The following is a 27,468-nucleotide window of genomic DNA, read 5'->3' on the forward strand; positions in this document are numbered from 1 at the left end:
CGTTTTAGGTATATGGTGTCATACTTTACATTCATACTTTACATCCTTTTATTTTGTGAGTCCCTTGACCGATTTCTACTGACATACTTATTTTTGCTTCTTTTATGCTTTCTACTTTCCTTATTCTTACTTATGGACTTTCTTTCCACTCAGAGTCCCCTTTTACATTTTTTTTTTTTCCCTAGGGCTGATTGAGAGATCATGAATTCCTTTAACTTTTGTTTGTGTAGGAAATTCTTTATCTCTCCTTCTATTCTGAATGATAGTCTTGCTAGATAGAGTGTTCTTGGCTGCAGATGTTTTCCTTTCAGCACTTTTTTTTATTATGTTATGTTAATCACCATACATTACATCATTAATTTTTGATGTAGTGTTCCACGATTCATTGTTTGCATATAACACCCAGTGCTCCATGCAGAACGTGCCCTCTTTAATACCCATCACCAGGCTAACCCATCCTCCCACCCCCCTCTCCTCTAGAACCCTCAGTTCGTTTTTCAGAGTCCATAGTCTCTCATGGTTCGTCTCCCCCTCCGATTTCCCCCCCTTCATTCTTCCCCTCCTGCTATCTTCTTCTTCTTCTTCTTCTTCTTCTTCTTCTTCTTCTTCTTTTTAAACATATAATGTATTATTTGCTTCAGAGGTACAGATCTGTGATTCAACAGTCTTGCACACTTCACAGCGCTCACCATAGCACATACCCTCCCCAATGTCTATCACCCAGCCACCCCATCCCTCCCACTCCCCACCACTCCAGCAACCCTCAGTTTGAATATATAATGCCACTACCTTCTGGCCTGCAAAGTTTCTGCTGAAAAATCGTCTGATAACCTTATGGGGTTTCCCTTGTATGTAACTGCTTTCTTTTCTCTTGCTGATTTTAAATCTATCTCTTTATCACTACTTTTGCTGTCTTAATTACTGTGTGTGGGCGTAGTTGCATTGATTTTGTTGGGGGATCTCTGTGCTTCCTGGATCTGGATTTCTTTTTCCTTCCCCAGATTCAGGAAATTCTCAGCTTTTATTTCTTCAAATAAATTTCCTGCCCCCTTTTCTCTCTCTTCTTCTTCTGGGATCCCTATAATGTGAATGTTATTACCCTTGATGGTGTCACTGAGTTCCCTAAGTCTATTCTCATTTTGCATAACTTTTTTTTTCTCTCTCTTGCTCAGCTGGATTACTTTCTGTTACTCTGTTCTTCAGGTCACTGGTTCATTCTGTTTCATCTAGTCTACTATTTATTCCATCTAGTGTATTTTTAATTTCATTTATTGTGTTCTTCATCTCTGATTGGTTCTTTTTTATTTCATTGTTAAGGGTCTCACTAATGTCCTCCACTCTTTTTCTCAAGTCCATTCAGTATCTTTATGATCATTACTTTGAATTCTCTATCAGACATACTACTTATCTTCATTTCACTTAGGTCTCTTCCTGTGACTTTGTCCTTTTCTTTCATTTGAGACACATTCCTCTGTTTCCTCATTTTGTCTAACTCTCTGCATCTATTTCTGTGTGTTAGGAGAGACAGCTACATCTCCTGCACTTGAAAGTAGTGGCCTTATGAAGAATAGTTCCTGTAATGCCCTGCTGTGCAGTGTCCCCTGTTTACAGAACCTGGTGCCTCAGGGGTGTTTCCTATGTGTGATGAGTGTGCCCTGCTGTTGTGGGTGAGCCACTTTCTCTTTCAGTTCAGTCATCTGCGATGTCTCTCTTTGCCTGATGTGGGCAGTGTTTGCTTCCTGTAATGTTAGTGAGCCAGTCTGGGTATGCCTTGGGCTTGAGTTGAGTCACACAAGTGTTTGCCAGAGATGCAGTGGCATCAAACTGCCAGGTGCTTTCCTGTGTTGTCCCCTGAGAAGCTTTTGTTCTTGGTCAGGGCCTGTAGTCAGACCACTTGTTTACCTCCAGCCCACTGCTGGGGCCTCTGACAGGTGTGTTTGGCTATCTTTTCCTCTCTCTGAGGCAGGAGTCACTGTGGAGTGGTACTGATCACTGTAGGGGCTGCTTGCATATTGCCAGGCCTGCAGCACTTCCCTGTATGGGTGCTGGCCAAGAGAGTATTGGAGAGGGCAGATCCACTGAAGCACAGTGCTGGGGAGTGGTGCCGTGTGATGACAGTGGTGCAAGTAGGCTTTGCATCACCATTTCTCTCCAGACTGAGGTGGGCTGCATGGGGGGGTGGGCTGGAATGGCAGAAACACAGTACAGGCAGGCTTGGTGGTAGTGCTGGCCAGGTTAGGCAGAGAGTCCTGCAGGTGGCCATGTGTTTATGTTGGGGGGTGAAGGATGAAAATGGTGTTTGCCATTTCTTTTGTTCCTGGAGGAATTCCCCAGTGATTTCTGTACCTCCACGACATGCTCTGAGTTTAATAAATAACCCTTCTGTATGTCCCAGGTGCTTTTCAAACTGCTGCTTCTATGCTGTATCTCTGTGGGCTAGTTCTTTTTTTTTTTTTCCCAAAGATTTTATTTATTTATTTTGACACAGAGAGAGAGACAGTGAGAGAGGGAACATAAGCAGGGGGAGTGGGAGAGGGAGAAGTAGGCTTCCTGCTGAGGAGAGCCTGACATGGGGCTCGATCCCAGGACCCTGGGATCATGACCTGAGCCGAAGGCGGATGCTTAACGACTGAGCCACCTAGGCACCCCTTTGTGGGCTATTTCTTATGCTGTCTCTTTAAGGATGGACAGCTCTCACCCTCCCAGCTCTCCCAGATTTTTTAAAATTCCGGGTTTAAGTCTTGCCAGTTGTAAGAACTCACAAAATTTGGCCCCTCTGGTTTTCACAATGTTATGGGGATTTGTCTTCCCCATGCAGGGTCCCCAGTAGGAGGGTCTGTTTCTCTCCCTTCTTCATACCTGTGGCATCCCTCTCTTTTGTCAACAGTCATGTGAGTCCATTTATTTCCCAATCAAATCTCTGCCCTTCCTACCCTCTTAGATGTGGCCTCTTCTCTACATATAGTTGTTGAGTTATTCTGCCAGTCTTCAGGTCATTTTCTGGGTTATTTACACTGATGATGAGCCTAGGGTCCTCCTACTACACCATCTTCCCCGGAAGTTGCCATCTTTGTTCTTAGTGGCCCCCAGGAGATTAGATGCCAAGTCTTGTCAGTGCCCAGAATGGGAGGGAGGGGATGCCTATATGCCTATTTAGGCTCCTGGAGGACTTACCTTAATTGTACCCTGTCAGCTCCAAGAGCTAGGTAATTTAGGAGCTAGTCTCTCAGGTGGCAATTGTAGAAGTTGGGGCAAGAGATGTCTGGACCAATACCTTTCAGAGAGAAGCTGGAGATTTGATTTTATCCTGGGGCAAGCTGGGGTAAGGAGGCACACAAATTAGAAGCCTGACCCTCAGGCAGCAGCTGGAAAAGTATGAGTTACACTCCTTCCAGTGAGAGACTGGGAGCCTTAGGTTTTTGCCTGTTCTCTCTATGCTGAGCCTGAGGGATAGCCCTAGGAAATGCTCATGTGTTCATTAAAAAAAAAAAAAAAAAAATGCCACTTTTTTCCTGTGACCGAGGTGGTCTCATGAATGCTGAGCCCCACCAGCTCTCAGAGCTAGATGATTTTTGGAGCCAGTCCCTTAGGTAGCAGCCATAAAACTTGAGATGTTAGATGAGTGAATTTGCTCTTCCAGGGAAAAGCTGGAGACTTGTTTTTCTCTGGAACAAGCCAGGGGGAGAAGATGTAGGAAGTGCCCACAAACTCTTTCAGGCTCCCAGGGAAGCCCAGTGAGCTCCCAGATGCAAGGTGATTAGAAGCATACCCCAGATAGCAGTTGGGAAAGTATATAGTTAAACCCCCTCCTGGGAGAAACAGAGCCAGGCGTTTTTGTCTGCTTCCTCTGTGCTGAGCCTGGGGAAGAGCAGTGAGAAGTCCTTTTAAAATCACCTTGTTTTCTGTGGCACTGGGGGCTTGCAAATGCTGAGCCCTGTTGGCTCCCAGAGCTGGGTGATTTGGGAGCCAATTTCTTGGATGGCACAATTAAAGTTGGGGCACTAGATGTTTGACCCAAACCCTTTGCTCATCAGGAAGAACCTGGGCATTGGGGGTTCCCTACTGATTGTAAGGTGCTGGGCTGGTGGTAGGATTCATATGTGAGTGTGCCTCCACTTTTCCTACCCATTTCATATGGGTATTTTTTTCAGTAGGAGTCAGTCAACTAATTTATGGATTTCTTTCAGAGGGCATTGATCTGTATGTACTTGTTTATTTAGGGAGCTCCATGGGAGAAAGGAAAGTCAGGAGCCTGCTATTCCACCATCTTGTTGATGTCTTCCTCTTGCAACTCTTAATGAGAGGAAGTTTCACTGAAACAAAAAGAGCCAAAGAGTTCCTTGGAGTTTTAGATCAATTTGTTCTGTAGGTGGCATATAAACAGGTAAAATTCAATCTTCTCTTTTCTTGTTTTTTTGCAATTTATTACATATTTTAATTAAGAAATATAATACATGTCCATCATGTAAAAGTTTGATCATAAGATATGGATTGGAGAAAGTAAAAGTTTTCATAATTCCATCTTCGGAGATAAATTTTATCACCTGCTTGGTGCATACTCTTTAATTTTTTTCTATATATTATATATAGAAAATATAGAAATATAGAATATATAGAAAATATAGAAAAAAAATATTTTTTTTTTTGAGAAAGAGAATGCACGAGCAGGGGTGGTGGGGCAGAGGGAGAGGGATGGAGAGAATCTTAAGCAGCCCAGCATGGAGCCCCAGTGGGGCTTCATCTCACAACCCCTAGATCATGACCTAAGCTGAAATCAAGAGTCAGACACTTAACCGACTGAGCCAACCAGGCACCCCTCTATATATTATTTTTATTAATATTATTTTATAAGAAACTAAATCATGCTATAAATATGGTTTTACAACTTATATTTTAACATACATTCTATTTGAACATAGCTGTTTGTATAGATCCATTTTATTCTTTTTAATAGCTGTATTCGTGTACCTTTGTTTAACTGATCCTTTGCTGTCAGATGTGCTTTCCTCAGTCTTTGTCTATTACTAACATTTTAAAAATTTATATCTTATACATGTATCTTCACTCACTGGTGGGGATGTATCAATTTTATAAAATTCACTAAGTGAAGTTGATGTGTCAAATGATACAAAACATAATTTTAGTAGATGTTGCAAAATTGCCTTTCAAAATGGTGGCATCCATTTATAGTTCTAATAACAATGTATGAAATTGTATGAGAATATTGATTTCCCTATTTCAATGATTGAATATTAGGTAGATTTAAAAATATGTCTCATTATGGTTTTGTTTTGATATTTATATATTTTTGTTACATGTATGTTTAAACAGTTTAATTAGTTAAACTATTTGCTTATCTCTTTCATTTGCCTCTTTACATCTTGACACCTTTTTCTATTACTGTGTTTGATTTGTAGGAGCTCTTTTTCTGTCTTGGCTCTCTGTCTCTGTGTATTTACATATATTCATATACCTGAAATTATTTATTGTATATGTTGCAATTGTTTTTTACCTTTTCACTTTACTTTTAAAATTAATTTGAGTTATATTCTATGGATATAGGTTTCAAATGTTTATGAAACCAAACTTACCAATCTATTTTTAACCATAAAGATCTCTTTATGGTTATAAACATTAAAAAGAATCTCTTCATTTATCCAAAAATGGATAAATATTTTTCCATATTGAAGTAAAATATGATACTTTTTGTTTTTTAATTTTATTTTTAGCATTAAGACTTTTATTCATTTGTAATTAAATTTATATATGCTATCCATTTTCTATTCTAGGCATTGCTTATCATAAATAAAAATAATATTTGAACTTTTATATTTACAAAACAAATACACTAAGATTTAATAAGAAGTTTTTTCAGTATCAAACTCTGATAGCATACCTAAAATATAATTTACCAAAATCCGAGTTATGCTAAACTTTTCAGAATTGCATCTATTGAATAATTCAAGGTTTCTGCTTCAACTATTGATTCCTGTTCTTCTTTCTTGGTACTGGCATTTTTCCTTCAATGAAAAAGGGCTATTTCACATATTTTATTTTATTTTTTTTATTTCACATATTTTAAAAGACATTTCACCTTTATAAGTTTCAGTAAAGATAGAAATGAAAGACAATTAAGGGTAGAAGGTGGAAGAAGAAAGTGTAACCATAAAAAGTTCATTAACCCAACAAAGAACTAAGGTTCATCCAGGAAGCTGACCACATTACTAGCATCTGTCACTTCTTGGTACCCACAGAACAATACTGTTGTATACATTTTTCTGCTAGGAGTAAAGGTTTACTCTTTAAAAACAATTCTACAATTTTACTATAAATAAACTAGAGCAAATTGTCTTCCTGCCAATTACCATCAAAAAAACACATCTTTTGATATGTTGAAAGAGCTTGTCTAGATCATTTTTTTTTCTTCCTAAACCTGGTGTAAAAAGTTAGGCACATTAAACATGCACTGTGTTTGGGAACTTGCAAAAAATGCTTGTCTTTACAGCATTCTATTTCAATTCTCTTGATTGTTCAGCACAATTAAAATAAAGCTCTCAAACACAAACAGCTTGTCAGACACTTCTGGAAGTTTCTCTTGACTCAGGCCTGTAGTGGCAAGAACATGTTATAAACACTAGAGGTGCTCTCCATTTAAGGGAATATGTGCTCCAGGAAAGTTAATTTTAAAGAATCTTTAAATAAATTGAGTCACACTTTCCTCTTGACTATATATTTATAGAAATAAAATATGTAGAAGCCTCACAATACAGTAATGATGATGATGATGATGATGATGATGATAAAAATGATGGTAATTAATGCTATTGCATCACATTTTAGGGATTCTGACACAATAATATCATATAATAATTATCATTTATCAAGTTTTCTAGTTACTATGCTGTAATAAATAACCTTAATATTTAGTGATGTAAAATAATGATTCATCCCAGTTTCAAGAAGAAGTAAAATGGCCTACCTCCTAATGGCAGAGTGTCAGTATCATACAATAAGAAGACAGTGTAGAATGTGAGATATATAGTATATAACATACTATAGTGTGTGTGTGTGTGTATATATATATATATATATATATATATATATATATATATAATGTGTATTGTATGGATGGAGGTTTCTGTGATTTGTCCTGCATAACTGACCACCCAGACCTGCATGTACGCAGGAAGGCTAAGGAATGTCATTTGTGAGACTTGTGCTGCATAAGTGACCTTGGGAGTCTGATTAATTGATTATTAGCTAGCCTCTAGATCAGAACTAACCCTTCTAGTCTGAATGCTAAGGGATATAAATTTTGCCTTTCATCTTCTCTGGCTCTAGGTTGGGCTGGCCCTCCTAGAATTGAATCTGGGTGGGGAGGCAAGCACATATGTCCCAGTCTCCTTGAGGATGTAAAGACATGATAACATAGAAATGCAGCTCACTCCAAACTGCATGTAGGCAAACAAATGTTTAACTTCAGAACCTGTCATTTGCCCTATAAATATGGCCCTTATGGGGATGGTCAGTTGGAAGTCTCACCTGAGGGGAGGATGCTCCACCCAGGCCTCTCAATCAGGACTCCAGCCTGTCTAACTCCATGGGGCTTCCCCAGCTAATGAGTTTGGATGTTGTAAGTACCCAGTTTGATGTAACTCTGTCTTATTCTCTTTTACTGCTTATTATTGCCCTGATCTATGCATAGATTTTCCTTCTCTTCATTTCCACTAGGTTTTTACTTTATAATATCAATAAAGTGTTTTTCCCCTTCAAAACTGAAAACACAGCTGTTGTGAATATTTTCTTTAGAACAGACAGCCATCATTTGAAAATGTAATATTCTACAATAAGAAATTACTTTTTGTTAAATACTTTACATGCAACATTTTAAACTTTACAACTATGACACTGGTCTCATCTTCCATTTATAGATGAGAAATCTGTAATATCAGAGAGGTTAAATAATTTAGGCAAAGTCACATAGGTAAGTAAAAAAAGCCACAATTCAAATTAAGGTTATTTTATTCCAAAGACAGTGTGCTCACGTACTACATTGAAAGTGATCATTTATTGATAAGTTTTAAAAAATAATTATCAAATAAGGATTTGTGTTAGGAGGTTTACGTGTTAAGGAATCAAGATACGCTTTGAATACTTTGGGTGATATTTCATTGGAAAGATACACCGGAAAATAAGAAAGAATTGGATCCAGCCTCTATAGTTTCAGGGCTGGAATTTATGGATAAATAGATTATCTTTGGGTTTACCACAATAGTTTTAGTGACCTAACAGCAGCTTTAGAAAACTGTCTTGTTTTTGACTAGTCACTTTCTGTCCTTAGTATCTACTCTGAGTTTACCTCTGTGTTCTCACCAACAATAGCTGACTCTTGGTGTGTGGATTACTCTATTGTCTGAATTCCTGCACATGTCTCATATACAAACTCTGTGAGAGAGGGTCTGATTTTGGTCTACTAGTCAAAACCCCACAGAGAGTGCCTTCATTCGTCAGCCTCTAGGGGTCAGCGCCCACTCTTAGTCCAGTCAATCCAGAATTTCAGGTCCCATCACAAAATCATGATCATCAACTCCAAAGGACCAGCCCTTGGTTATTTTGTTCACATGGCAGCTTTTGGTGGGGTTAGCAGTCAAGGCATCATGGATTATTTAATACTGAAACTTTAAATACAGGAACTGTTCCAGAGTATTCTAGCCTCCAAGGAAGCAAAGGACTTACCAAATGATGTATTTTATGGACATATCAATTTCTGGACATTTGTGTCACAAAGTTCTAGGTACTAGTCTTTTTAACTGGAGTTAACCGGAGTGGCTTGTGGGAGCTGCTTACAACAGGCTGTATTCATTCTTTCTGGGCACCGATGCTAAGAACTTGAAGCAGGACTTGTCCCAGTTGGCACTATGGTTGCCACAATTTTCTGTGAAAAGCCCTGCAAAAGCCATTGACAAAATTACCTACTTGAGGGCACCAGAAGGAATCATCATTGGAAGTAGCAGGTGAACTCTAAGGTTTGAGGGTTGCCATTCTCTGATAATCCAATGTAAGCGACTTTAATCAGTATGAAAAAGAGAAGAACATTGGTCTTTCAAGATTTTCACATTAGAAGGTATGACTAGTTTTCTCTTAGGAAAGTTAGTTAAAATGTTCAGAAATTTTGGGAAGAGGATAAGGCATATATTGAAACTTTAAACTCTGCTTCATTCCTTAGAATCTCTTTGTAGTACATAATCCTGGAAAGAATTAATAAAATTCTGACTGATGGAAGATGTATAAACTATAGCCAAATAAACACAGATGCTAGAAATGCTGAGAATGGGTTAGTTAACAATAAATTGATTTTGTTGTTATTTTCAATTGATTTGGCCTGGAACCTAGCTTCTTATGAATATTTCTTTAAAAAATTACCAGAGGAAAATAGAATAAAATCAATATTCAGTTCATTTGTCACAAATAACTTTATTGTCTTCAGTTAGTAGTATCATTTATTTCAAAGAGGTGAGCAGACGTCCCTAAAAGCTCCCATTTGCCAGTGACAGAAGACAGCCATAAAGCCGACTTTTTTATTTGTGGTTAGATTCCAAAATGCTGAAATAGACTATAATAAAATGTGCTTTGTTCCTAGAAAACTATGCAGCTTGTGTGACTTTTTATATACTACATTTTTTTTTCTTCTCTCTTCAGGGATTTTTCTCAAACTTAATTTTCAACTAGCTCATGCTGAACAGATCTCAGTAAATTACACCACCCTCTAGCTTGTTAGTGAGTCCAGAAGATTGAGATTTATATTTGACATCTTCTGACTCATTCTCCATATTATATTTACCACTAAATCATCTGCATTCTCCCTCCAAATTGTGCTTCATGCCACTCCCTTATATCCATCTCTACTGCCACCTTTGTAATACAAGCAAAAATACAATCATTTCTTGCCTAAACCACTGCATAACTTCCAAATTCATCATCCCATTTTCTTTCTTGACCCTCTCCGATCCAGTTTTTATAGAATAGCCGGAGGGTTATTTTTAAATCATCGATTGAATTTCATGCTATTTCTCAACTTAAAAATTTTAAATGGCTTTGCGTTGCAGTTAGAATGAAATCCAAACTCCTAATTTTTGGCTACAAGATCCCAGTTGAAATGTCTTCCCCATTATGATTATGTTTGATGGATAATTTTCATTTACTTCTTCAGATTCAGATATTTGAGTGGGAACAGAGTGAGGTCAGGGCATTTAGACCGTTAACTTCCTGCAGTTGGTTACCCCAGCTCCTTTCAGATGGACAGCTAGTTATTGCACATTCTCATAACTGCTCACTCCCCTGCACCTTCAGGCCCGGAGGTGGTAATGGTTTTCCACTGGTTGTTAGCTCTGGAGGAACTATATCTTCCCTCATTTATTTCCTTCCTTCTTGCCCACTCCTTTGTAAGTAGTCCTTTATTAAACTTTTTACAAATTAGCCAGATTACATGTGCCATCTCTTTTTTGTTAGGAACATGACTGATTAAATCTCTGGTAGTGGGGGTGGCCTGAAAAATGGATTGGGTAGCTCCATAAGTTTGAGAAACACATAGATAATCTTTTGGTAGGGAGGAATAGGACCCTAATCGTCCATGGCTTATGGTGTTTTTATGATTATTCAAAATGCCACCCATATGGCACAGGCTTAAGTGAACGTGGAAAGCAAGGGAGTGGAATCAAGTGCTGCGGCACTCGGTCTTATGGTAACAAGAGAGACTATAAAGATTATGGATTGGTTGGCTGTTTTGGAAGATCCTAGAAATCATACAGGGTGAAAGGAACAAATTCAAAGTCATAAAAATATAACCCAGAGTACAAGATAGAAATCAGAAATCTTCAGGGCGCCTCAGTCGGTTAAGCACCTGCCTTCAGCTCAGGGATCGAGTCCTGCATAGGGCTCCTTGCTCAGTGGGGAGCCTGCTTCTCCCTCTGCCTCTGCCTGCTTGTGTTCTCTCTCTCTGTGTGTCAAATAAATAAATAAAATCTTAAAAACAAACAAACCAACCAACCAGAAATCTTCAAGGGCATCTTTGAAGGAGTCCTCTTATTTCCTGTAGTCACAGGGCAGATGTGGCTGAGGACCAATCCCAAGGCCTGCTTGTAAAGGCTGCAGAGGTGTAGTGCCAGTTCAAGGCTTAATCCCATGGGGAAAGATTCCCCTTGAAATGAAACTTTTAATGACCGTTGCTGGGTGCGATGTCTCACAAAGAAGTGCCAGTTCTCCCAGGGACCCACCACCACTGCCCTTCATGGCTCCTCTGCCCATAGGAGTTAGATCCAAACATGGACCTGATGGAGACATACAAAGCCTACTCCAAAGGGTATAGCTTATATACCCAAAGGTTTGTAGGACCGCATCAGTTTGTATCAGCAGGAATCAGAAGCATTGTAAGTGTGGATTCTATGGATGTTATTTGATTGGACAAAAATGACTGATATGCATATGCCCACAAAAGTTACAGAATTTAATGTGCTGGTATAAGCACCTAGGAGTGATTTTAATCAATTAGGTTGGCTAATTGTAGGCTAGAGACATTGGTGGCCTATTATCAAAAAAGTGTTAAAGCTGGAATTTACCTGGTATACTGCAAAAGAAGGAGTTAAAAGGCCCAGACAGATAGCAATACTGAATTCATTTAATACCACAAACTGCTCAGCTATTCCTCTAACTATACCTGTCAGGAGAGCCAGGAACATTTTCTCAACCGCACATTCTTTTTTAAATGCCTTAGGTGAAGGGTTACTAATTGTCACTCTTGTGGTCTGGAGATCATGGTTGGGATGCTCTTTCCTTAACTAAATAAATCCCAACTTTGGGCTTTGTTGATTTCAGTAATAGCTAAGCATTAATACTCTGAATGGCAGAATTAAAGAGCAAAGAATAAACCCCACTTCCAATATCCCAAAATCCTGGTAATACTTACTCTCATTTGACATAAGGTTGTGAATCTAAAACCTTAGAAATAAAAAGTATGTTTTTTAAAATTTATTTTAAACAATTTGGTGATTTTTTTCTTGTCTCTTTTAAGTCTAAGTTATAGTAATTAAAAATTTTGTTTGTCATTGGGTTCTTAGCCCTTAAGACTTTTCTTAAAAAGAAAGTCCAATTTGTAAAACTCATTTTGTGTGTGTGCATATTCATATAAATTTCATATATATGTATACTTCAACTGAAGCTAAAAGAGGGATATAGATAACAGCGTGTGGAAAAGGTTAAGAAGAGTTTCTTTTGAAGGCTCTGAAGAGCCTGATTGGAAATCCACTGGTCAACTGGTCAAGGTGATTGGCTTATTACTTTTAGAATTGTCCTTACCCTTTCTAAAAGAAAGATGATAAGTTATTGCTATCAGAGGTACTATGTCCTTCAAAAACTCATAAATAATATTTAGTAGCTCAGTAATTGTTTCAGCCAATTCCTTAAGAAGCTTGGGAGGTGTGATATTAGGATCTGATAATTGGATGGAATCCAGTTTTTAAAGTAATGTTTGATATGAAGCTGTCCTGCTTTTACCATCCTATCACATATCTAGTTATTGACAGGTATGGGAAATTAAAGGAAGGTTGCTTTTGTTTTATTAGTCTCATCAGTAGATTTTTTTGTCTTTTGCTATAGGCCTAGTAAAATGAAAGTGAATTTTCAAGTTTATTTCTCAGGATTCCCAAGACGAGAACATGCATCAAATAAAATACTTCATAATGTGATATTATGAATAAGATTAATGAAATTTATCAGATATGTCAGTGATGGTTTTCTTATGACAGAAGATTTTAATTCACAGGAAAATCCTCACCAGCTTGCTTGAAATCAAGTTTTCAGAGGTTAACCTAATAGCAATAACAATAAAAATGATGACTAATATTTGTGGAGCATTATGTACCAAGCCCTATGGGTAAGTACTTTATATGGATGATCTCATAGAAGTCTCAGATCAAATCGCTATGTGATATCACATTCAGTTTCACAAATGAGAGAACCAGGCTTAGAGAAGTTAGGTAAATTTCCCATGGCCATAAACGTTGTACAAGTGGCTAAGACAGGCCATGTTTAAATCCATAGTCTGTACCAAACTGTCTCCCTATTGATGGTGCTTCTCTCTAATTGTGATGGTGAGGACAGCAGGACTTGGCAGTTAATTTGAGAGAAATTTGGCAGTTAATATTCTGAAACAAGTAGAAAATACATGAAAGGAAATTTAGAAGCCAACCAGTAAAACCATCATATTTTATTGATAAAGAACATGAGGCATAAATAATATAATGCTGCACCCATGTTGCCTGGATATACCTCTTACAAATTAAGGGAATTTAGGCCCCTCAATTTCTGTTTTCTCATCTATAAAATGGGAATGATAATAATAGAACCTACCTCAAAGAATCACTCTAAAATTCATTACATTCTTGTAGTTATATATCTAGTTTTCCCTCTTTCTAAAGTGTAAGAACAAGAGAATTCAGGAAGTGTAAGTGTTAAAAAGGATAACTAAATAAACCGTCACCTACATGCATCACTTTGTATTCTAATTCTCAGAAATGTTAGAATAAAGAATAAGGAAGCATCTGGCCAGGAGCATACATAGTAAAATGAATTTAGATTCAAATTGTTAGCAGGGGTAAAAGTTTTATATTTTCTTTTCTTTTGGTTTCTTGGGGCTAATTTGTAGACAAGAGGAGGCTTAGTATCTCTACGAGGATATAACACTTTAAAAGTAGCAGAAAACCCAAACAACATTCCACTTCTCCAAACTATACAGTTACAATCTTGGTTAACAAGGAATGCAGAGTAGGCAGTTCTTGGCATTGGTTTATCTATGTAATAATGCCAGGGTTGCTATGTCTGAAATTATATTGGCCTTCCTTTCTTGGTCTCAAGATGATTACTGCAGGTCCAGAAATCATGGACGCAGTTAAAGCATGAAAAGGGGGGGAAGGAATAGAATCAGCCTCCTCTGTCCCTTTTATTAGGAAATGCAAAAGCCTTCCAAAAAGGCTTCCCAGGACACTTATCCCAATATATTATTTGCCAACACCAAGGCCGTTATGTTTCCAACTGGCCTTCCAGTATAGGCAGGTAATGAAAGGTAAAGAATAGACTAGTCAACAGTATTATTCAGATTTATGATTATCATATGTTGACCACATTTTTATATTAGCTGGGATATATATTAATGGAGATGGGGAAATTCCCACTTATATCTGCCACTTACAGAGTATTAAGCTGTAGTATATATGTTAGGAACTTTATGGTCATTATTTAATACTCAAAATACCTTTGAGAAAATGGATGAATAAACTGAGATTCAGAAAGGTGAATTCTATTGCAAACATCTTATACATAATATTCTTTGAAACTGGGTTTGACTGACTTGAAAGTTTGTGCTTACAATTGGAACATAAAAAAATGAAACTACCTTTTTCAGGTTTACTTAGTTGAAATCTGGGACTGGGGTTGGTATCTAAATCTAAATAATTTGCTCCCAACCACTAAAACAGATTACCGTTTGCCATCTATATTTAGGAGAGTGTTGTCTAACCTCCCATCATAACATGTGATGATTCTAGAATGAGCACACAATATACTCTCCAGGCAGGTGTTGGAAATGTACACTTGGGTTTTTCCTCATTTATCAGTTAAAAATGTCGGGATAAAGTCCCAGGCAAGAAAGTTTCAGAAGGAAAGGAAGTATATGTAAGGTTAGGGATGTCTGGCATAGATACTCTATTTTGCCTGATGATCTGGAAGAGTGTGAGGTTGGAAAAGACGGTTAAACTGAGGAAGTTCCTTAGAAGCAATTTATTCTAACCCCTCTGATTACAGTGCCATATATTCTCTATTTAAACTCTTTTTAATACAAATAAGACAATAGAAAAAACAAAAACAAAAACAAAAAAACACAACACCTTAAGATCAGTATTTCTTTTTATTTTTTTAAGATTTTATTTATTTATTTGACAGAGAGAGAGAGAACGAGCACAAGCAGAGGGAGTGGGAGAAGCAGGCTCCCCTCCAGGCAGGGAGCCCAATGCAGGGCTTGATCCCAGTACCCTGAGATCACGACCTGAGCCAAAGGCAGCAGCTTAACTGACTGAGCCACCCAGGCACCCCAAGATCAGTATTTCTTCACAATTCAGTAATAGCTTTAAAATTATCTTCAGTGTGTTAAAAAATTCCAGAACCATCATCTTTATGGAAGTGGGAAAAAGACAAGTATAAGGCATTGTCTTTGTTAACTATGAGATGTTAGTATATACTTAGCAGGGGGCTTATAATGGTCATGTGGGGGTGGAAGGATGAGAATTATTTTTTCCCCACATAGGTTCTCTTTAAAGAGACTTTAAAGGCTTATATCCCTTTAAAGGTAATAATGAAGGGTTTCAGAAAGACTTTTCAGCACAGTTCACTGAGCAGAGTAAAAACATTTGCCCTGTGGATATCAAATACATAGGGAGAAAAGCACCTACAATAACTGATGGCAACTACCAAAGGAAAAAAAAAATTAAAAACAGATGTGAGATTTCATTGCTAGCATAACTATGATGACTTTATAAAATGAATTTTGTGCCTCAGATGTCTGGTCTGAACATCTGAATAATCATATTTCTCAAGGTGTCTATCAGCGGATCTGTTCATTATTCATTTGGTCCGTGCTTATGGATGAACCTGTACCCTGTAATGATCAGGAAAAGTGACTTTATGCTAATCCCAAAGAGGGGGTAATTAGGCATTTCAAGTCCCTTTGGCTCCTGTCAGTTTAATAACCACTCCTTTTTATAACTTGAAACTATAAATACATAATATTATATTATAATTTGTAACATGGTTCTATGTCATCTTTTTCCTTCTTGCTGTAAGACAAACACATACATATTGAATCTCTGTGTTTTTCAGAATAATTCAAATATTTAAAACTTTATTCTGAGCTTCTAGTAATAATACTTTTAATAAAGGCATGACTTCTTTATTCTAATGATAATAATTACAAATAATAGTCATAACTAACACTTACTGAGTTATTGCTAAATGCTAGTTTCTCTAAATATTTCATAAGCCTAATCTCTTTTCTAAACAACTTAATGGAATATGTACACTTATTTTTTTTCTTGAGCTGAGATCAAGTGTAGAAACCTTCATAGTTGTAAATGTCAGTAGTAAAACCTTTCCATCATTGCTCAGAACTGATTAGTCTTTCATATACACACATAACTTCTCCACCTTCACCCCAACCTCATTCAAGTCATCAGTTACACACTGTCACCTTTGCACACACACACACACACACACACACACACAACTCCAGACATAAGCCTTTATTGTTCTAAGTTACTTTTACTTCTCAGAACTACGGAGATCATGCATCAGGTAGACTGGAAGGTCTTCTGATGCTCAAATTTGGCTATTTTCATCATTAATCCACTTCAGTAAGAGCAGATTTCAGAGAGCACTTATTATTTTTATTTCACAGATGAGAAGATGATCCCCAGAGAGATATATAACCTATCCAAGGTCACATAGCTTATAAATGGAAAACTTATGAGTCTAGAGCCTCAACATATAAGAAAATGCTGGAGAAATTTAGATTGTATAGCTACCAAATTTAAAACTCTTATTTTAAAATTGTAAAGCTACATTGAATTATAACATATTCCTGTTGGGAAACTGGAAATAATTATGCACATTGTTCCTCACAGTTCATAGCAATGCCTTTTGTATATCTGATACTCCAGTGAATGTTTGATGAACAAATAAATGAATCAGTAATAAAATACAGAGGAAAAGCTAATGCCTTGGTAATTTAGAATAACTATTTCTTTATTATCTTCAAGCATATTCAAAGTATTGAAGTGTGGATATTTGTTGATACTACATAGTATGATATCAGTGTTTTGCATTTTTTTTTTTTTTTAAAGAATTTATTTATTTGACAGAGAAAGACACAGCGAGAGAGGGAACACAAGAAGGGGGAGTGGGAGAGGGAGAAGCAGGCTCCCCACTGAGCAGGGAGCCCGATGTGGGGCTCGATCCCAGGACTCTGGGATCATGACCTGAGCTGAAGGCAGACGCTTAACTGACTGAGCCACCCAGGCGCCCCAGTGTTTTGCATTGTTGACTATATATGGATCATCTGTGTTCCATGTTAATTTTTCTATTGAAAATGTGTAATGTGTTTTGTATCACCTTTATCTGGATTTACCCCAGTTGACTGAGATACTTGTAAAGAGACACAGGATCAAAGCTTTTAGCTGGTAGGAGTTTAGAATGAATTGCCCCAAAGATGTGCCACTTTGGCATGCAGATTATTTGAGCTTAAAACAATCAAGGCCCCAAAACTTTTACTTTTCCCCTAATTGCCTAAAGGAAGTTAGATAGAGGACCTGCTCCAGAAATAGAGCTATCACCAACTATATTATAATATGAACTAGAGGTAGTAGACGGTAGTAGATGAGGAGGAATTTAGCTTAGAGTCTGTTGAAATTCCTCTGTATGTCTCATTGTTTCTGTATGGCCCAGCAAACATTTATTTACCAAACATTACTCTTTTTCATCTCTTGTGACTGCCTTTCCTTCCTTTTGAAGTCCCACACCTCTACCCCTTTATTCTTAGTTCAGGATGGTGTATATACCTCATTTTACTTTGCTATCTTTGAACCTTTCATATATGGGATTCCTACACATGCAAAGTTAAAATTGATTTTCTCCTGTTAATCTGTCTCATGTCAGTTTAACTCTTAAACCAACCAGAAGAATTTTGAAGGGTAGAGAAAACTTCCTCCCCAACAAGCTTATTGAGTAGAAGCAAAACAAGCATTCATGTGGCTTCAGGATAACTCCTCACGGTGTCAGGTTTCTCTATTCGCTTGCTGTCCAGAAAAACAGCTTTGTGAAACTGCTCCTCATACAAATTTTCTTGCTTCAGGAAATCAGATCATGATCCCAATCTGACAGTGTGGCTTTCACACAAATTTTGGGCTATTCTTGGCAGTGCTCCCGTGTTGTGAAGATAATTGAGAATTGACTAAAATATATACATTTTCCTTTAGGGTAATCAATAGAAATATGGCTGTAAAGAAAATTAAGTTGCTTTCTCCTTGAGGTTTAAAGAAATTGAATTTATAAAACTTTAATATATAGTATCAAATTCTTTGGGAAAAAAATAAGAGTACAACACTGATTACATCACTTCACTTCATGTGTTCCTCATTGTCTAAAGTCTAAACAACTTAGCTTGATATTCTTGATATTCAAGTCTTCCAAGCCCTAGGTCCAACATTATTGTCATCCTTTTTTTTTTTTTTAAAGATTTTATTTATTTATTTGACAGAGAGAGACACAGCGAGAGAGGGAACACAAGCAGGGGGAGTGGGAGAGGGAGAAGCAGGCTCCCCGCTGAGCAGAGAGCCCGATGCAGGGCTTGATCCCAGGACCCTGGGACCATGACCTGAGCCGAAGGCAGACGCTTAGCGACTGAGCCACCCAGGCGCCCCAACATTATTGTCATCCTTAAATCAAACTTCTTACACATATAGCTAGCAAGGCCAAATTGGACTATAATATTTTCCTGGACATTCACTGTTTTCAATTCTTCTTTTCTGTAGGCATTCTCTGACCACTCTACCAAAAATATCCTTTATTATTTTTTATTTCCTTGCTGTCTTTTTTCTTCTTGACCCTGCTTTGTTTTTTTTTCCCCATAGCACTGAGATTATATTACATATTTGATTAAATTTGCCTTATAGCACCTAGAAGACTGCTCAATCAGTATTTGTTGAATGAATGAATAATTTTCTAAACCATCAAGTAACTTCAATTCTCCATATTGAAAAAAAAAAAAGCTTATTTTTCAGGAGCTTTAGAGTGGTATGGTGGGTCAGTTTGTACTTAGCAGGCTTAGCAGCTTAAGCAAGGTTTTTTGTTTTTTTATTTTTATTTTTTTCAATTTTATTCAGAAATTACCATGTCCTTTAGGGAAACCTACCACCAGTTTTAACAAATTGACCACCATCAATTCCAAGAAGTTTTATATAGTTTTTTGTACCTAACAAGGATTTTTGGTCACTTACTGCCATGCCCTCAAAGAAAGCCAGATGTGACTTGAATGCGAATGAAACTCCTGATCTGATATTATTTACATTGTGTTTTTATTTTGTCCATCAGTGGTGGCATGTGATGACCAAGTAGCATTATGTACCAGTGGGAAGTTGTAGAAGATCTATTGATATAGTAGCCAAGAGACTTTTTATCTATTTGGGATGTCAGTGAAGTGCTTCCTTGAAACTGAATTAAGCCACTTAGAGATGAGCATTATTTTTTCTAAATTAAAAAAAAAAAATTAAATCCTACAAAAAGTTAAAAGAATAGTATAATGGGTACACATATAGCTTTCCCTTAGAAGTTCTAATTTTTATCATCTTGTCACATTTGCTCTAAAATTTCTATCAATATATGCATTTTAAATTTATACATTTTTTTTCTGAGATATTTGAAATTAAGTTGCAAACATAAAGATATTTTGCTCTAAATACTTCAACATGTGTTTCATAAGAACAAGGACTTCTTTTTATATAAACACATTATCACTTTCATATTCAGAAAATTGCTTATTAACACAATTATAATATCTAATATGCAATTTCATTCAAATTTCTCCATTTGTCCCAGCCATGTGTGTTCCTTTTAATTGTGAGAATGTGGCTTTTATTATTTGTTTGTTTGCATCTAATCAAGGATCTCAATTTGCATTTAGTTGTCATGCCTCCTTAGTCTCCCTTAATCTATAGCTGTTCCTTTGCCTCTTTTCTTTTCGCTGTTTTTATTTTGCTTTATTTTTTTCTTTTACAAACTTGACAAGTTTGTCAAATCCAGGGCAATTGTTTTGTGAAATATTCTACCATCTGAACTTGTTTTCTCATGACTACCTTCAGGTTAAATTTTTTTCTGCACATAGCCATAGGTGGTATTGCATACTTTCCATTGCATCATATCAGAAAATACATAATGCTAATTTGACCCAATACTGCTGATGCTTACTTTGATCCCTTGGTTAAGATACTTTCACTATTGTAAAAATACCTTTTTCCCCCTTTGTAATCATATATAATATGTTAAGTGAAACTTTGAAAATGTGGGGATCCTTTCATCCTATGGTTTTTAGCATCATTTGGTGATTCTTACATAAATCAATTCTTACACTGTTGTTCGCAAATTGATGATTTTCTTATTTTATCATTCCTTCTACACAAAATAGCCAGCTTTCTTTTGTTACAGAGGTTTTTTTTCTCTCCCTCCCCCATACATTTTCTTTTAAATTTTTTAATTTTAAGTAGGCTCCATGCCCTGCATGGAGCCCAGTGTAGGGCTCGAACTCATGACCCCAAGATCAAGACCTGAGCTGAGATCAAGAGTTGGACACTTAATGAACTGAGCCACCCAGGCACCACTTGACTCTTTTTTAAAATGCAATGTTATAATTTACTTCCTTTAAAAATAAATGTTCCAGTTGTCCCAAATTTGGCTAGTTGGATCTTTGAAGCTATTCCCTATGGTTTTTTGTTATGTCCCCATTAATCATTGAGTATTTTCTTGCTTTTTGACACTATAAGAACATTTAGCTTCACCAGTGATTTTCCTTGCCTCAGCCATTTCTCCAAGGAACTCTGGTTCCTTTATGTGGAGAACGGTATTTAGAAACCAAGATCTTGGCACTAGATGAACACAATAATGTGAGGGTGGGCATGAGCAATTTTCACTTCTATTATATACAGTTTAGTTTCATTCTTCTTACTCTTGTTCCCACTTGTTTAATTTTGGATTTCATACAATAATAGCTTTTCTTCTCTTGTATTTTCTTCAGCTATTTAACTTCAAATGCTGCTACCTAAAATTCTCCACGATTCCTAAGGATTGGCAGAGGATGAGATTCTTTCTTTCTTCATCTGACAGCATGAAAACTCTAAAATTCTGCACTCATTCAAGTCTTTCTCAGTCACCTCTGTTTGTCTTTCATCTGATTTTTTACAGATGTTCTAAAGTTCCCAAAATAAATAGGGATATTCAGTGAACCACAATATCTGAAAGATAAAGCAACTGCTTACCTGTTCGCTTTGCCATCTGCTCTGTTTTGGATTGGATAAGTACATATTCAGTCCCCCCAAACAGCATGCATGTCTCAAATTCCCACAGTGACTGGCTTCAGTTCCATCTGGTTGATTCTTGTTATTTCATTACAACTGTTCAGATTTATAAACCCAGCAATTAAAAAAACTTAGACATATTAATACCTATGTTACCCTTAACTACAATTACTCAAAAAAAGTGCAATAGGTTTTACAAGACATTGTTTCATTGAAGGGACTATTATTATTTTAATGGAACATATTATACATGCATATTATTTTAAAAGGTTTCTTTCTTTTTGAATTTGTCAGGCCTTCATTTACAAATAGAAGATTAACTATACTTTGTTTTAATTGTTCCAAATGTGATGATGGTAAAAAGCAAAATACAAATTCCAACTTCCCGCCCCATCAATGTTTCTATGCAAAGATTAAGAGTGTCTGTGACTAGTTCTAAAGTGATAATTTCAATTGGCTCAGGTCCATTAACTGCAGGGAAAAACACCTGGCAAGGAGGTTAGTAGCAGCCCATTCTTGTTAACCTTTCAGCCTTCACAATAACTATCAGCAGGCACCAAATAAGGGCCTCTAATAAACTGGCATTGAAGCTGCTGACAGCTAATAACTTTTTATGGGCTTCCAGAACTAAGTGAAAGAAAATGTTCTGATTAATTAGAATCAAAGAATTTTTAATTCCTTAATCCTAGAATTGGATAGTTTTTAGACATGTAAAGTAGAATAAAGATCAATGTGTCCTCTCAGAAAACGTTTTCCTATAAATAAAATGGATTTTCAAAGTATACTATTTTCACCACTTTAATCCAGTTTTTCAGCTACTGTGCTCTTTTATTTTAGTAAAAGGGAAAGTAGCTGAGAAATGGGAAACTACCAACTTTAGAGGTAGTTTTAACTAGATTCTTCTCACCTGTAGTATAATTTCTGCTAGTGAATTACAGAAACTATAATACCCAATAACTGTGGGAAATTAGGCCTCAGTCCTGCAGGGGAAACACTAAAGAAGAGTATTTAAAAGCTTCACAGACACGCTTCTCTTTGCCTTGCCTATAAGAAAATCAAACAATTTGCTGGTGGGTCCTATCTGTAAAGAGAATCCATTTGCCACCAGTTATGTGGAAGCTAAGAGGGACTTGAGGAATCACAGGAGAAAGCCAGAGTGGGAGGCTCAACTATGATCCTGCAAAAACCCAGTCGAGAAGTCATTTTGTTTCTGTGTCAGATAGCTGAGGCTCAGGTGCTGGATACGGCTCTATTAGAAGAAGGCATGGATAGAGATTGGTATAGGAAGTCAATTCATGCTGCTGACTTTGGGCAAAGACAATTGAGAACCATCACTGCACAAAAGCATGAGGTTTCTTAGAGACTAGTCTCAGCTAACTCTGGTAGCAGGAAGGTAGTGAAGCTCTGCCTACAACAATGGCCCAGCTTTTGGGTGAGAATAAAATGAAGAGTGAAGAGAGTTTCCTGAGACAGTGAGTGGAGATCTGTATTAGAAAAAACTAGCCAGTCCTTCATCTCCTGTGTGCCTTCTTTATACCTCATAATAGCACTTTACCTCCTATCGCTTCTGGTCACCAAATGTGTGGGTTTTTTTCCCATACCAAGTAATTCTATAACACTAGCGGGGTGTCTTACAACTTAATTCTGACACTGTCTACCTAGAGATAGCATCAGATCCCCCAGGTTAATGGCTCAGTCTCACAGGACAGCTTCCTACTTCAGATAACTACTGCAAGTAGTAGGTCCCCAGGGTAGCCACAACTTCTATCCAACTTGGCTACAAATTGGAGGTTCCCATGAACTCCCCCCCCCCCGGATTTGATTATTTTCTAGAGATGCTCACAGAACTCAGGGAAATATTTGCTTAGGTTTACCAGTTTATTAAAGGATATGATAAAGGATACAGATGAACAACCAGGTGAAGAGATACATAGGATGAGGTCTTGGAGGGTCCCGAGTACAGTAGCTTCTGTGCCCAATAATTGGGGTGCATCACCCTCCCGGTGTGGATGTGTTCACCAGCCTGGAAGTTCTCTGAACCCCGGACTATTAGGATTTTTATGGAGGCTTCCTCATGTAGGCATGACAGATCATTAACTCCATTCCTCTCCCCTCTCTGGAGAAGTGGGAACAGGGTGTGTGTGTGTGTGTGTGTGAAAATTGCAAACTTCTAATCATAGCTTGGTCTTGCTGGTGATCAACCCCCATCCAGGAGACCACTCAGAGAAGCCTCATTAGAGAAAAAGACGTTCCTAGTGCTCTTGTCACTTAGCAAGGGTCTTAGGAGCTCTGTGTCAGGAACCAGGGGTAGAGACCAATACAGATATTTGCTATTATCTCTCAAAACCTTAGTAGAGTGAGGTGAAAACTCCACACAACTTTCAATCTTATCACCCAATCTTGGAGAGCCTGGTGAAAACAGTTCTCTTGGCTGTTTGTAGGTAGGAGATAAGATTCTGCAGAAACAGATTCAACTAAGGTCCTATGCTCTTAGCATGGAGGGGTCTTTGAAATTTCAAAAAAAAAATTTTTTTTCAAGCTTGCAAGTATTTACTAATGGAAAAATAAATAAATAGGATAATACTTCGAGATATTAACTGTAGTTCTTTATAGTCCATGACAATTTGTTCTAGAGAAGGAAGCTATAATATTAATGTTTCAGGGAGTGGGTATAACCAATATCAGAAATAAGAGAGAAAAGAATAAACAACTTCTGAAAGGACCTTTGAAACTCCTCATTAGGAGAAAGGCCTTTTGGACTTTTCCAAAGCTTGTCTAAAAAAATCAAACAATGTAATTGTTTTGTGATGAATAGAATAGACAGAATCAGTATTTTCCATGCTCACAGATTCAGTAAAATCTATTTGGACTGAAAAGAAGGGAGGGATAACCAGAGGATAAGCAAGAAAGTTTATGTATGGTGAGCCCCTGTGTTCTGTGTCTCTACTCTTGCTTGAAAAATGGGGAGGCATAGACAGATCCAAAATCTCAGAGCAAGATCCATTTCCTCTTTCTCAGTGAGTACCCAAACAGGTCCCATGATCCAGAGCTCCACCTTGTTCCCAGAATCACATGGAAACAAAAGTCAGCTTAGGGTAGCATGTTTAAGATGAGAGAACCTAGAGCAGCCTCCACAGAATTTCTCACAACTCAGCTTTGAGGGAGAGCATTTGGTGGCTTCCTGTGCTTTTTGGAGACTGCGTAAGTAATAAAAAGACAGCCAGACCTGGAGAATTGCTAAAGGAGGGAGCATAAGAAAATGCAGAGGCAACCTGCCTTCATCCGTGTCTGAGGATTGGATGGGAGCATGCTCATCTCAGAGGGTGCAGACAGGAAGAGCTCCTGAGTAAGGACCGATACCATCCCCTCATTCCTTGATACCAAGGCATTACATAAGAACACTAGATTTATGGCAAAACCCCTGGAATAAAGGAAATGGTTTGACTTGATTAAGATTTTATTTTCATCACCTGATCAGAGACCAAAATACAAAATTAAGTTTTAAAATATTGAAAAATAAGCAAATTTACAGTTTTTGTTCACCTGAGTTTTGTGGATTAAGATTCATACTGATTACATTTAATATTTATGTTGTGTGTCAGCTTTAATAAATTCTATTAGAATGTGAGTTCCCAAAGGATAGTGGTTACATCTCTCTCATCTTTCTGACTTCCAGACATCTTGAAAATAGTAGTAACTTACAGACCTGTACCCCTTAAACAAATAATACATTATATATTAGTAAAAAAATAATAAAAAAAGAAAACAGTAGTAACTTAATATTTGTTCAGTAGTATTAAGCTAATCCAAAACATCCTAGTAGCAAATTTTCTTGGTTAACCAACTCATTCATTCACTATTTTCAAGGCTGGTGTTCAGATATGTTTACTCATTCAGTGGGTCATCAGACATAACCAGCTACAGTCCAACGCCACTAATCCAAAGACTGCATGAAAGAGAAGCAAACCAGAATGTCCTAACAACTTGGGCACATAGATCTCCAGTCTCAATATCTGATATATCACTACTTTTGAAGTACCGTCCTCACTTACTTTCCAACATACTTGACTCATGTAGCCTTCTTTGTACCTTTTTGTCCATTCCTACTCAATTTCTTTTGCTGGTTTCTCCTCTCTTTATCTTATGCAGTCTCCAGGCTTTAAATTCCACCTGTATACTGATACTCATACATTTATATATCTGGCTCATGTTTCTTTCCTTAGCTCCAAATGGCCCCTTAACTTTTGCATCTAGATGTCTAATAGGCTCCTAAAACTTAACCTGTCTAAAACTCACCTCCTGATATATTCCCCCAAGCCAACTCCTCTAGCATTTTGCTGCTATCTCAGGTAAGTGACAATTTTCTATTCCCAGCTTCTCAAAACAAAATACATGGTGACATGCCTGACTCATTCTTTTCTCTTGAACCTCATATCTAAGTTCACAGGGAATCTATTTGGTTCTACCTTTAAATATATCCGGAATCTGACTGTTCTCATCATATCTACTGCTATCATATAAGTTCAAGCCACCATCTTCCCTTGCCTGGATTATTGTTAACAGCTTCCCAGCTTGGCCTCTCTTGTCCAATCTTGTACTCCTACAGACTATTTATCAACACAGTGGCCAGAGTGATCCTATTAAATTATCATCAGATTAGGTTACTCCTCTGCACCAAATTTTTCTATGGCTTTCTAATTCAGAGTAAAACTCAAAAGCCTCACTGTAACTCCTTCCATGTGATCTGGCTCCACATGGCCTCTCAACCTTCAATTTTTCCTCTTAGGATTTTAGCAACTCTGGCTTCCTTGGCCTTTCTCACATATCAGACATACTTTCAAGAAGTCCTCTGCCCTTAGTATACTCAGTTTGGAATAGTCTTCCTGTTACATTGATATGGTTAACTGCCTCACTTCCTTCATATTTTTATTCAAAAATCATCTCTTAATAAGACTTTACTGGCCACTTGATCTAAAATTTTAATGCTTAACTTCACATTTCATGGGGCTTTCTCTGTTTTATAATTCCTTCTTATAACACGTCATTTATTCACATATATTTTACTTATTTATCTTGTTTATTGTCTGTCTCCTGCTTGACGGTTTTTTGTTCACTACATGATAGCTGGCCCTACAATAGTGCTTGGCATATAGCAGGTACTCAGTAAATATTGTTGAATAATTATTTAGTAAATAACAAGTATTTACTAAACCATCACCAGAATCTTTTTTAGTTATATTAATTCATGGCCACGTTAAAAAAAAAAAATAAAACCTATTTCGCTAACAAAATTTTTCAACATGGATTTTATTCTATTCATCACAAAACAACCCAGTATTAAAAATGCTTCTGTAACACAAGTTTACATATGATAAAGTATTACTTTTCTCCTAGTAAATATACTCTCTGAGCACAATGCTATCTGGAAAAAGCTCTGTTAGTAATTAACATGAAGGTTATTTTGCCTCATTATAAATTGGTTCTTTATCCTAGAATGGTTTCTGCACCAAATCATAAAATAAGCATTTTGCTTTTGAATGAAGTCTGTGTTTTTGTAGACAATCTTCTGTTTGCTTTTTTATTTATTTATTTTATTTATCTTGTTCTCTTTTGCTAGAATTTTTAACCTCTTCATTTCTATCCATGGAAACCTACATATTAAGGGTGAAATATTTTTAATACTTCCTGAATTAATTTCCTTATTAATAAATTGATTTTTCTCTGCAGGCTGCCCACTATCAGGGAAGGAGAGAATGATAATACTCTCTCTGAAAGAAGGAGAATATGATGTTGGAGACAAAAGTAATGGAATTTTAACCTACCTTCCAATGCTTCAAAGCCCCACACAGAATGGGGAGGAAGCTTGCTGCATGTATAAACAGGAAAACTAAGGGCAGACAGGCTATAGCCTTGCTCAGCATTTGGTAGTTCTTTAGGAAGCTAATGTCCAGGACTGCTCTGGCCCATATGCAGCAGCTCAGCAGTCAAAAGAGTGGGTGGTTCAGTTTGGTGGAGAGAGGATTTCATTGACTTGTACTTGCTTCTTAGTTTCAGAATGTATGGACACTGGTTTAAAGACTACAAAAGAACCTAGTATGGTGAGAGCAACCTGGGGCCAAGGATAAGACAGATGTGGCACCAGTTCTAAGGGGTCTACAGAATCAGGAACAGAGGGGAAGCAGGGTCAGGTTGGAGGGTTAAGAGGTCCGACCAAGCTGAGAAATTTAAGATCACAAGAGTACAGCCATCTAGGGGCGCCTGGGTGGCTCAGTCATTAAGCGTCTGCCTTCGGCTCAGGTCATGA

At 37.2% G+C, this 27,468-nt stretch overlaps 1 long non-coding RNA gene and 2 other non-coding genes across 3 annotated transcripts in view; 1 reads left to right on the forward strand and 2 right to left on the reverse strand.

Moving 5' to 3' along the window:
* LOC116633758 overlaps positions 1–27,468 on the forward strand; it is a 193,683-nt gene that overhangs the window by 120,491 nt on the left and 45,724 nt on the right. The window lies entirely within an intron of this gene.
* On the reverse strand, positions 16,138–16,207 carry LOC116634191. Its single transcript, XR_004299896.1, has one exon. It is a non-coding gene; the product is annotated as a small nucleolar RNA U2-30 (small nucleolar RNA).
* Positions 16,368–16,447, reverse strand: LOC116634192. Its single transcript, XR_004299897.1, has one exon. It is a non-coding gene; the product is annotated as a small nucleolar RNA U2-19 (small nucleolar RNA).

The sequence above is a fragment of the Phoca vitulina genome, unplaced genomic scaffold, assembly GCF_004348235.1.
Source record: "Phoca vitulina isolate PV1807 unplaced genomic scaffold, GSC_HSeal_1.0 scaffold8, whole genome shotgun sequence".
Classification (NCBI taxonomy): Eukaryota; Metazoa; Chordata; class Mammalia; order Carnivora; family Phocidae; genus Phoca; species Phoca vitulina.